The following is a 9561-nucleotide window of genomic DNA, read 5'->3' on the forward strand; positions in this document are numbered from 1 at the left end:
TCTTACTTACCTAAAAAGACATGAGGGCTATTGCTCTCTCTCTCTTAATACAACTAAGGAGAAGATATCACCAATGCTCAAGAAAAATGAATAGACAGCAGAGCTAATACAAAATCCCAAAAATCTAAAATAGAAAAACTGGATATGCACTCTTTACACATACAATGAAGTGACAATGAAGTAGAACAAATCTAAAATTAGAAAAACTTCTTTTTTTAAAGATTTATTTATTTATTTGAAAGTCAGAGTTACACAGAGAGGCAGAGAAGAGAGAGGGGTCTTCCATCCACTGGTTCACTCCCCAGTTGGCTGCAATGGCCAGAGTTGCTCCGATCCAAAGCCAGGAGCAAGGAGCTTCTTCCAGGTCTCCCACATGGGTGCAGGGGCCCAGGACTTGGGCCATCTTCTACTGCTTTCCCAGGCTATAGCAGAGATCTGGATCCATATGAGATGCCAGCACTGCAAGTGGTGGCTCTACCCACTACGCCACACCGCTGGCCCCAAAAATTCTTGTCAAATTAAGAACATTTAACCTTTGTTTTAGAATGAATTATTAAAATATCTAAACTGGGGGAATACATAATTTCTTTCTTTAGAAATCAGAAGAGAAAAAGAACACTTCAAGGCTACTGTGACACCACACAGAAGGAATGGAGAATCATGACCTCAATTAGCCTAGGGACAGAATAAAAGGGAGGGAAACAGGAACAACAGAATTAAGATGAATAAGCTTTGACAGCTGAGAGAATCTGAATGTAAAGAAAAGGCATCCAGTTAACTGAACCAATAGAGATAAGTCTGAGAGGAAAAAACATTGTTAAGACATATTAATGGGGCCAGAGCTGTGGCTTAGTAAAGTCAAAAAAAATCAAAAATTTGTCGTTAAATTATATAATTAAAAAAGATAAAAAAAGATATTCAATCTTAAGTCTCTATAGCATAAGATATACATCAATTTTCCCAGGTTCTATTTGCATTTATTAACAACGTTACATGGGTATAATCACTACAGTGACTCCAATAGGTCTTTTTATAAAAATTATTTTTTATTTTGACAGGCAGAATGGATAGTGAGAGAGACAGAGAGAAAGGTCTTCCTTTTTTTCTGTTGGATTACCCCCCAGTGGCTGCTGCAGCCAGTTTGCTGGACTTGAAGAGGAGCAACTGGGACAGAATCTGGCACTCCCAGCAGGACTAGAACTCGGTGTGCCTGTGCTGCAGGTGGAGGATTAGCCTATTGAGCCATGGCACCAGCCTCCAATAACTCTTAACCTGAGATGCAACTAAACTTAACAAGGATACTCAATAGGAATTTTAGAAGAATTCCAAAATATGTATCAGAATAAAAATAAATACTTTTCTTGGTACATCTCTTTTTAACTATACTATTGTCCAAATTTCCAATTGTCAGAATTACAAAAAAAATCCCAGAAGCAGCAGAGTTGGTCCAACATGATGAGGAATACAATTAAGTTTTTCAGTTACAACTTACCTAGAGAAAATGAGAATTCTCAGATCCCAGATTAAAATAACCAAGAAGGCCCAATAAAAGAAAACTCAATGTCTTCATACACTAACATTTATTACCCCAGATGTGTTTAACAAAAAGGTGATTATTCCAGCTATATCCCATTAGGTAACCCAATTTTAGCTGCTAAATCCAATTAAAAAAAAAGCACCTCATGATATATTACTAAAATCATATTGCTATATACCATCCACAATGTCCACTGAACCTTGTACCTAATGTTAACAGATCTGATGAAAATCAATAGATAAATGATGTGTCTTAACCAAGTGTGGCAAATGCGTTTTGTTCAAAGTTTTTCCAAAAATCCTGAGTCTCAGTTTGCCTTCACCTTGAAAAGAAACTTTTGAGGTTTACAAATCAGTCTAGCTTCTTTGGGCCTCACTCCAATGCAAGGGGCTAAAATCCATCAAAATAAACTCTAGGCACTGTCCTTGTGCTCCCAGTGACTTTTTCACTCTAGGGGCTCACAAACCTTCTAAATTCTTTAGATCACCTGTGATGTCCATTAGTTCTCAAAGACTACGATGCAAGTAATTTCCCCTCTTGGAACCTTGTTATTAACTGTGCTGTATGAGAAATGAAGTCTCCTACACACCTTGTGCTTACGATTCTCCAAACCATGTTGTCTGCTAGGACTTTGGCCATGAATATAGGACAGCAATACCTGAACATGATTACTGAGATCTCCTTAATAAAGGATAGACTGGGGCCAGCACTGTGGTGCAGTGGTGTAATCCTTTACTTGCAATGCTGGCACCCCATATGAGCACCAGTTCTAGTCCCCATTTCTCCTTTTCCCATCCAGCTCTCTGCAATAGCCTGGGAAAGCAGTAGAAGCTGTTCCAAGTGCTTTGGTCCCTGCCAAAATATGGGAGACCTGGAAACTGCTAGCTCAGATTGGCCCAGCTGCAGACATTGCAGTCATTGGCGGAGTAAATGAGCATATGGAAGACCTTTCTCTCTGTCTCTTTCTCTCACTGTCTGTAAGTAAACCTGTCAAATACATAAATAAATTCTTTATATATATATTTACATTTATTTATATATATTTATGTATATAAATATATTCATATATAAAATATATTATAATTTAGCATATAATATCTTATATGTGTTAATTAAAAATAGATAATATTATATAATTTATTATAAGTATTATATATAATATATATTTTTTAATAACTATTTTAACAAAATTTCTCAGAACCCATCTAATCCAAACCTAGGACAATTGGGAGCTGTTGTACTTGGCCCACCCATAATTGAAATGGATTCTAAATCCTTCAACTGCAAGGAGAGTATCATAGACATTAATGCTCCAAACGGATCCAGTTCCCTGCTAATGTGTCTGGAAAAGCAGCACAGGGTGACTCAAATATTGGGGCTCCTGCACCCTTGTGAGAGACCTGGAAGAAGCCCCTGGCTCCTGATATCAGTCTGGCCTAGCCGCAGTCATTGCAGCCATTTGAGGAGTGAACAAACCAGGAGGAAGATCAATCTCTCCCATTCTCTCTTACTAGTGCTGCCTTTCAAATTCATAAAAGGATCTTTAAGAAAATAGATCACTTCAATAAATTTGCCATTGCTCAGTCATGATGACTTTTACTACCTTCAGTTCTTTTTCAAAAGATTTATTTATTGGAAAGGCAGATAGAGGAGCTGGTGGTTGTGGTGCAGTGGACAAAGCTGCTATCTGTTACATTGCCATCCTCTCCGTGCACCAGTTCAAGTACCAGCTATTCCATTTCTGATCCAGCTCCTTACCAATGGACTGAAAAAGCAGGGAAAGATGGCCCAAGTGCCTGGGATGCTGCCACGCACATTGCAGGAAAAGCTCCTGGCTTCAACCTGGCCACACTCTGGCTATTAAAGTCATCTCAAAAATGAATTAGGTGGTGGAAGATTTCTGTCTCTCCCTCTCTCTGTAACTCTTTCAAATAAGTAATTAAATATTTTAATATAATTAACAAAAAGGCAGAGAGACACATAGATAAAAAAGAAGGAAAGAGAAGCAGAGAGATCTCCCATCTTCTGGTTCACTTTCTATATGGCTACAACTGTGCAAGACCAGGTTTCAAATCCCCATTGAGGTTACAGTTCTCCAAATTAGATGACAGGAAGGAAACAATTTGAGCTATTATCCGTTGCTTCCTAGGGGTATTAACATGAAATTGGTTTGGAAGTGGAGTACCCAAAACTCAGATTAGCACTGCAATATAGGATGTGGGCATCTGTTGTGACTGCTAACAAATTGGAAATCCTAGAGGAAAAATCAACAGATTCCTGGACATACACAATATACCAAAATTGAGTCATGAAGACACATAGAAAAGCTAAACAAACCAAAAACCAAGACAGAGATTGGATGAGTAATAAAGACCCTCCCAACAAGCAAAAGTCCAGGATCAGACAGCCTCACTATTGAATTCTACAGGACTTTTAAAGAACTAATCATTCTCAAATTATTCAACAAAATTGAAAGAGAGACAATCCTCTCAAACTCCTTCTATTAATCCTGCATCACCCTAATTCTTCAACTAGAAAAAGATACAGTTGAGAGAGAGTACTATAGAAAAATATCCCTGATGGGGGCCAGTGCCATAGCACACTGGGTTGATCCTCCACCCGTGGAGCCAGCATCCCCTATGGGTGCCAGTTCTGGTCCCGGTTGCTGCTATTCCAGTCCAGCTTTCTGCTCTGGACTGGGAGGGCAGTGGAGGATGGCCCAAGTGCCTGGGTCCCTGCACCCGCATGGGTGACCAGGGAGATGCTCCTAACTCTGGCTTCCGATTGGACCAGCACCACCTGTTGTGCCATATGGAGCATAAACAAGCAGATAAAATACTTCTGTCTCTCTGCCTCTGCCTCTCCCTATAATTAACTACACCTTTCAAATAAATAATTCTTTTGAAAAAGTCAACAAACAATAAAGGCTGGTGGAGAGGGAGAGAAAAAGGTACCCTAACCCACTGTTGGTGGGAATGAAGCCATTATGGAAGGCAGTATCAAAGTTCCTCAGAAATCTGAAAACAAACATACCATATGATCCTGCCATCTGACTCCTAGGAATTTATCCACATGAAATGAAATAGAATATGCATAGGCATGAGTTATCTGTACCCTCATGTTTATTACAGCTCAATTCATAATAGCTAACATGGAATCAACCCAGAAGTCCATCAACTGGTGACTGGAAAAAGAATATGATATACAGTGTAAAATACTATTCAGCCATAATTGTGAATGAAATCCTATCTTTTGTAACTAAATGGATGAACTGGAAAAAAGTATGCTTCATGAAAGAAGCCAGCCCCCAAAAGACAAATACCATATGTTTTCTCTGACTGGTGGTAATTAATATATAGACAACGAAAAGTAGCATATGAGTTATATTGATATTTTGAGATTTGAGTATTGTTCATAGCACTTTTCTGAACTCTTTGATAGAGTACACAACATATACTCATTGATATTTCTGCTACTACTTGCTGAATTCTTTATTTTGTAGAGGGTTAAAGCTTGTGATTCTAAAATAAAATCAAAGCATGCAGCTGTCAAAATTAAAAGAAAATAAAACAAGAAGGAGGGAGTTGGAAATATGAGACCAAGGGAAGATAGGGTAGGATGTTATCAGTTTGCTCTTCAATCTGTATATATAAATTACATGAAGTTTGTTCACTTAATATGCATTTAAAAATATAAACTTAACATTGGAAAAAAAAGACCTGAGATCAGTGTTTTCTGGATCACCATTAAAAAAATTTAGTCTTCATTTATGTCTGACCATATTTAATTTCTTATTTATTTATTTTATAAGAAAATTAACATCACCATTCCTAACAAGTCCATCCTGCTTCATCCATATCTATCAGTTCCCACTATGCTAATAATTTCTCATGAACTTAAATCCATATCATCTTAAAGTGATGTAATGTGGGGCAGGCGCTGTGGCATACCAGATAAAGTTGCTTCCTGCAATGCTGGCAAGCCATGTGGGTGCCAGTTCAAGACGTGGCTGCTCCACTTCTGAACCAGCTCTCTGCTATGGCCTTGGAAAGCAGTAGAAGGTGGCCCAAGTCCTTGGGGCCTTGCACACATGAGAGATCCGGAAGTAGCTCCTGGCTTCGGATTGACACAGACCAGCCATTGCGGCCAACTGGGAGTAAACCAGCAGATGGAAGACCTCTATGTTTCTGTCTGTCTGTCTCTCTCTCTACCTCTCCCCTATTTGTGCAACTCTTTCAAATAAATAAATCTTTAAGAAAAAAGCCAGAATCATGTCATTATTTATGTGTTTTAGAGGCTTTGCAGATGTTGATTACATGTGCCATGAAAACCCATCAAAATGCAAATCCTATAAGAGGCAACTCCATGTGCACTAAACTGGTAAAATCCAGTGCATGTGTTGAGAAAAACACACTAGCAATACATTTCAAAAAGCTGTGAAATATTATAAGTGGCTGTCAAATGCTAAAAATCTGACAATGACTCATTATGTCATTTATTTATACATAATGCTGAGAAAATCAGAAGTATTTGTTAAAAATTCTGCTAAAATGCACTAGATTTATAATTTTTAAATGCATCGTTCCTAGATGTAATGCAGTCCTGTACTACTTTAGAGTATCAGAAATTTAAAATGCTGGACTTGTGCTGTGTTGGAGCAGGTTAACTCCCTGGCCTGAAGCACCAGCATCCCATATGGGGGCCGGTTCAATACTCAGCTGCTCCACTTCTGATCCTGCTCTCTGCTATGGACTGGGAAAGTAGTAGAAGGTGGCCCAAGTCCTTGGGCCCCTGTACCCATCTGGGAGACCTGGAACTAGCTCCTGGCTCCTGGCTTCGGATCAGCACAGCTCTGGCAGTTGCAATCAATTAGGGAGTGAACATCAGATGGAAGACCTCTCTCTTTCTCTCTGGCTCTTCTCTCTGTCTGTAACTCAACTTGTAAATAAATAAATAAATCTTTAAAACAATTAAGAAATTTAAAAAGGGAAAGGTTTTTAAAAATGTATTTATTTATTGTGAGGCAGAGTTACAGATATAGAGAGGAAGAGAAGGAGAGGTCTTCTATCGACTGGTTCCCACCTAAATGGCCAGAATGGCTGGAGCTGGGCCGATCTGAAGCCAGGTGCCAGAAGCCAGGAGCCAGCAGCTTCCTCCAGGTCTCTCACATGGGTGCAGGGGCCCAAGCACTCAGGGCATATTCCAGAGCTTTCCTAGGCCATTAGTAAAGAGCTGGATTGGAAGTGCAGGAGCAGGGACTCAAACTGGTGCCCATGTGGGATGCTGGTGCTGCAGGTGGATGCTTAATCTACTATTCCACAAAGTGGGCCCAGGGAAAGGTTTTAGGAAGACATCTTTCATGTAGACTAGGCTGCAATATTGCAAGGTAAGGTTTAGCTTTTATTCCCACACATCAGTATTCATCTTTTAGCAACTATAAATACTGAATATCATACATATAGACATAAATATAGGTAATTGCAGATTTTTTTGTCATTCTTTCTAATTCTCTTTTTAATGTCTGCTAATAGGCCATCTTATGGATTATTATATTGATGTTACCCGTACACAACCATCAGGCATTTCCACTGTTGAATGTGTTTATGTGTACAGGTAGTTTTGTTTGTGTGTACATGAATGCACATTTGATGGAGATAGCACTGACAGTAATACTGTGAGAATTCCTAACGCTGATTTCAAACTTTCTGTCCTCCGCAGAGATGGCTGTCATTGAAGTAGACCACAGGGCCCCTTTTGCTGTTGTGAACTGAAATGTGCCTCCCTAAAACTCAAACACTGAAGTGCTAATCACCAACATGACTTTACCTGAGGAAAGTAGTTTTAAGCAGATCAAATGATAGATGTGTCTGTCACATCGGAGAAAGGCTTCTGGAAAAATCGAGCCTATTAGCACCTTGATCTGATATTTTCTACCTCTACAACTCTGAGAAGTAAAATTCTATGATGTAAATCATATTCTCTGTGGTATTTTCTTAGCAAATTAATATATCCTCATTTCTGCCAGCATTTTCTGCTGTCATCTAGAAGGTCCTCGTGATTAGCAGAGAAATATAGAAACTAATAACTATGATTTTTGATTACCAATTGTCTACTAACACAAAAAAGATATCCCAGAAGCAACCTACTACCATCCTCCAGGACCCAGAAAAAAAAAAAAAAAAAAGGAATGAGTCAAGATGCAGGGCAGTAGAAAAAAGTGAATAATGAAAGATCACAGCAGAAGTAAATAAGGAAGGGTTTGATGCTGTGGTGTAGTGGGTTAAAGCCTTGACCTGCTGTGCATGCATCCCATATGTTGCTGCTAGGAGACCAGGTGCTCCACTTCCAATCCAGCTCCCTACTAATGCACCTGGGAAATTGGTGGAAGATGGACCGTGTTCTACAGTTCTGGCACCCACATGAGAGACTTGGAAGAAGCATCTGGCCTTTCAAATAAATAAATAAATCTTAAAAAAAATAGAAGCAGTGTTAGCACTATTGGAAAACAGACAAATAGTTCAATGGAAAAGAATAGGCAGCTGAAATTTACCGACTTTTCTACAGGCAACTCCTATTTAACAAAGGAAAGAAAACAAACAGGAAAAAGAAGAATCCCTTTCGCAAATGGTTTAAAGGAAAGTGATTATCCATATGTAGAAGCCTGAAAATATACCCAACACCTCATACACTATGTAAAAGCAACTCATGGTGAATTAAAAGCCTAAATATAAAACCAAAAACTAAGTAAACATATGAGAAACTATAAAACATAAGCATAGACAACAGTTTTGGGTAAGATTCCAAAAGCACAAGTAACAAAAATAAAATATAGAAATTTGAGCATATCAAATTAAGATACATCTTCACAACAAAGTATTCAACAGAATGAACATACAATGGACAGAATGGCAGGAAACATTGAAAACTCTGACTATGACAAAAGATTGATAGCCAGAACATACATATATAGAACTGGAAAAACTCCAAACAAGAAGTAAAATGTACACTTAAGAAATGGGCAATGATCAGAATAGATGTTTCTCAGAAGAGGAAATCTCAATGGTCAAGACATATATGAACATGCCCAATATCACTAGCCATTAGGGAAATGTAAATCAAAACCAATAGCAGACTCCATCTGTGGGAGAAGACAATGCTTGGGTTTTCATTTGTGCAACAAGTGGGTTTAGAGGACCCTGTTCACCATAAGAGGGCAGAGTCTACATGGAAGTAAGGAAACCTTAATGTTTTCCTAATGGGCTTGTTAAATTCTTGACCAGTGCCTATTACCTTTGCCGCAAACTTTCCAGTCTCACTACTTTCCTGCTTCTTCCTCTTCTCTGTGGCTTGCAAAAACAGTGTACCTTCTATATACGGAGGATACTTTTGTTTTGTTTTATTCCTCCTATCTCATGATGTTCCTCTAAGAAATCACAACCCTCCAAGTATTCATTAATTTATGCAGTCTGCAGTTTTCATGGGCTACTACATGGCAAAGTACTAGGTTAAAGGAAAGGTATAGGTCAGGAACTGAGCAAAGTTCACAATGATGAAGCCATTGGGGAAATGAACCTGATGGAAGACCTCTCTCTCTCTCTCTCTCTCTCTGCCTCTCCTTCTCTCTCTGTGTAACTCTGATTTTCAAATAAATAAATAAATCTTTAAAAACTAACAAAATATACTAAAAACCTGGTGGCAACACCTTTCTATCAGAACATGTGAAGCACTCAAACACAGTTTGTCCCAGAAAGTCAGCCATAGTTTTCAAGGGCACGTCTTCTACTCCATTTGTGGACACCTCTGTGTGGCGTAAGGGACACTTATTTCTTCCCCTCTTCTTTCTTAGCACTCTCACAGTTATAACTTCTATCGATGCTTCCACAGACCAGTCTCTATGAAATTGTAGAACTAATATCCTCCCATGTCAAAAATGTCATGGGTTTAAACACAGAACCAAAATAAAACAAGTAACTGGCTTTCTTAATTACACAGTGTGGAAAGTAAGATTCTCAGTGGATCACTGG

The sequence above is a fragment of the Oryctolagus cuniculus genome, unplaced genomic scaffold (genome assembly GCF_964237555.1).
Source record: "Oryctolagus cuniculus unplaced genomic scaffold, mOryCun1.1 SCAFFOLD_129, whole genome shotgun sequence".
In the NCBI taxonomy this organism is placed as follows: domain Eukaryota; kingdom Metazoa; phylum Chordata; class Mammalia; order Lagomorpha; family Leporidae; genus Oryctolagus; species Oryctolagus cuniculus.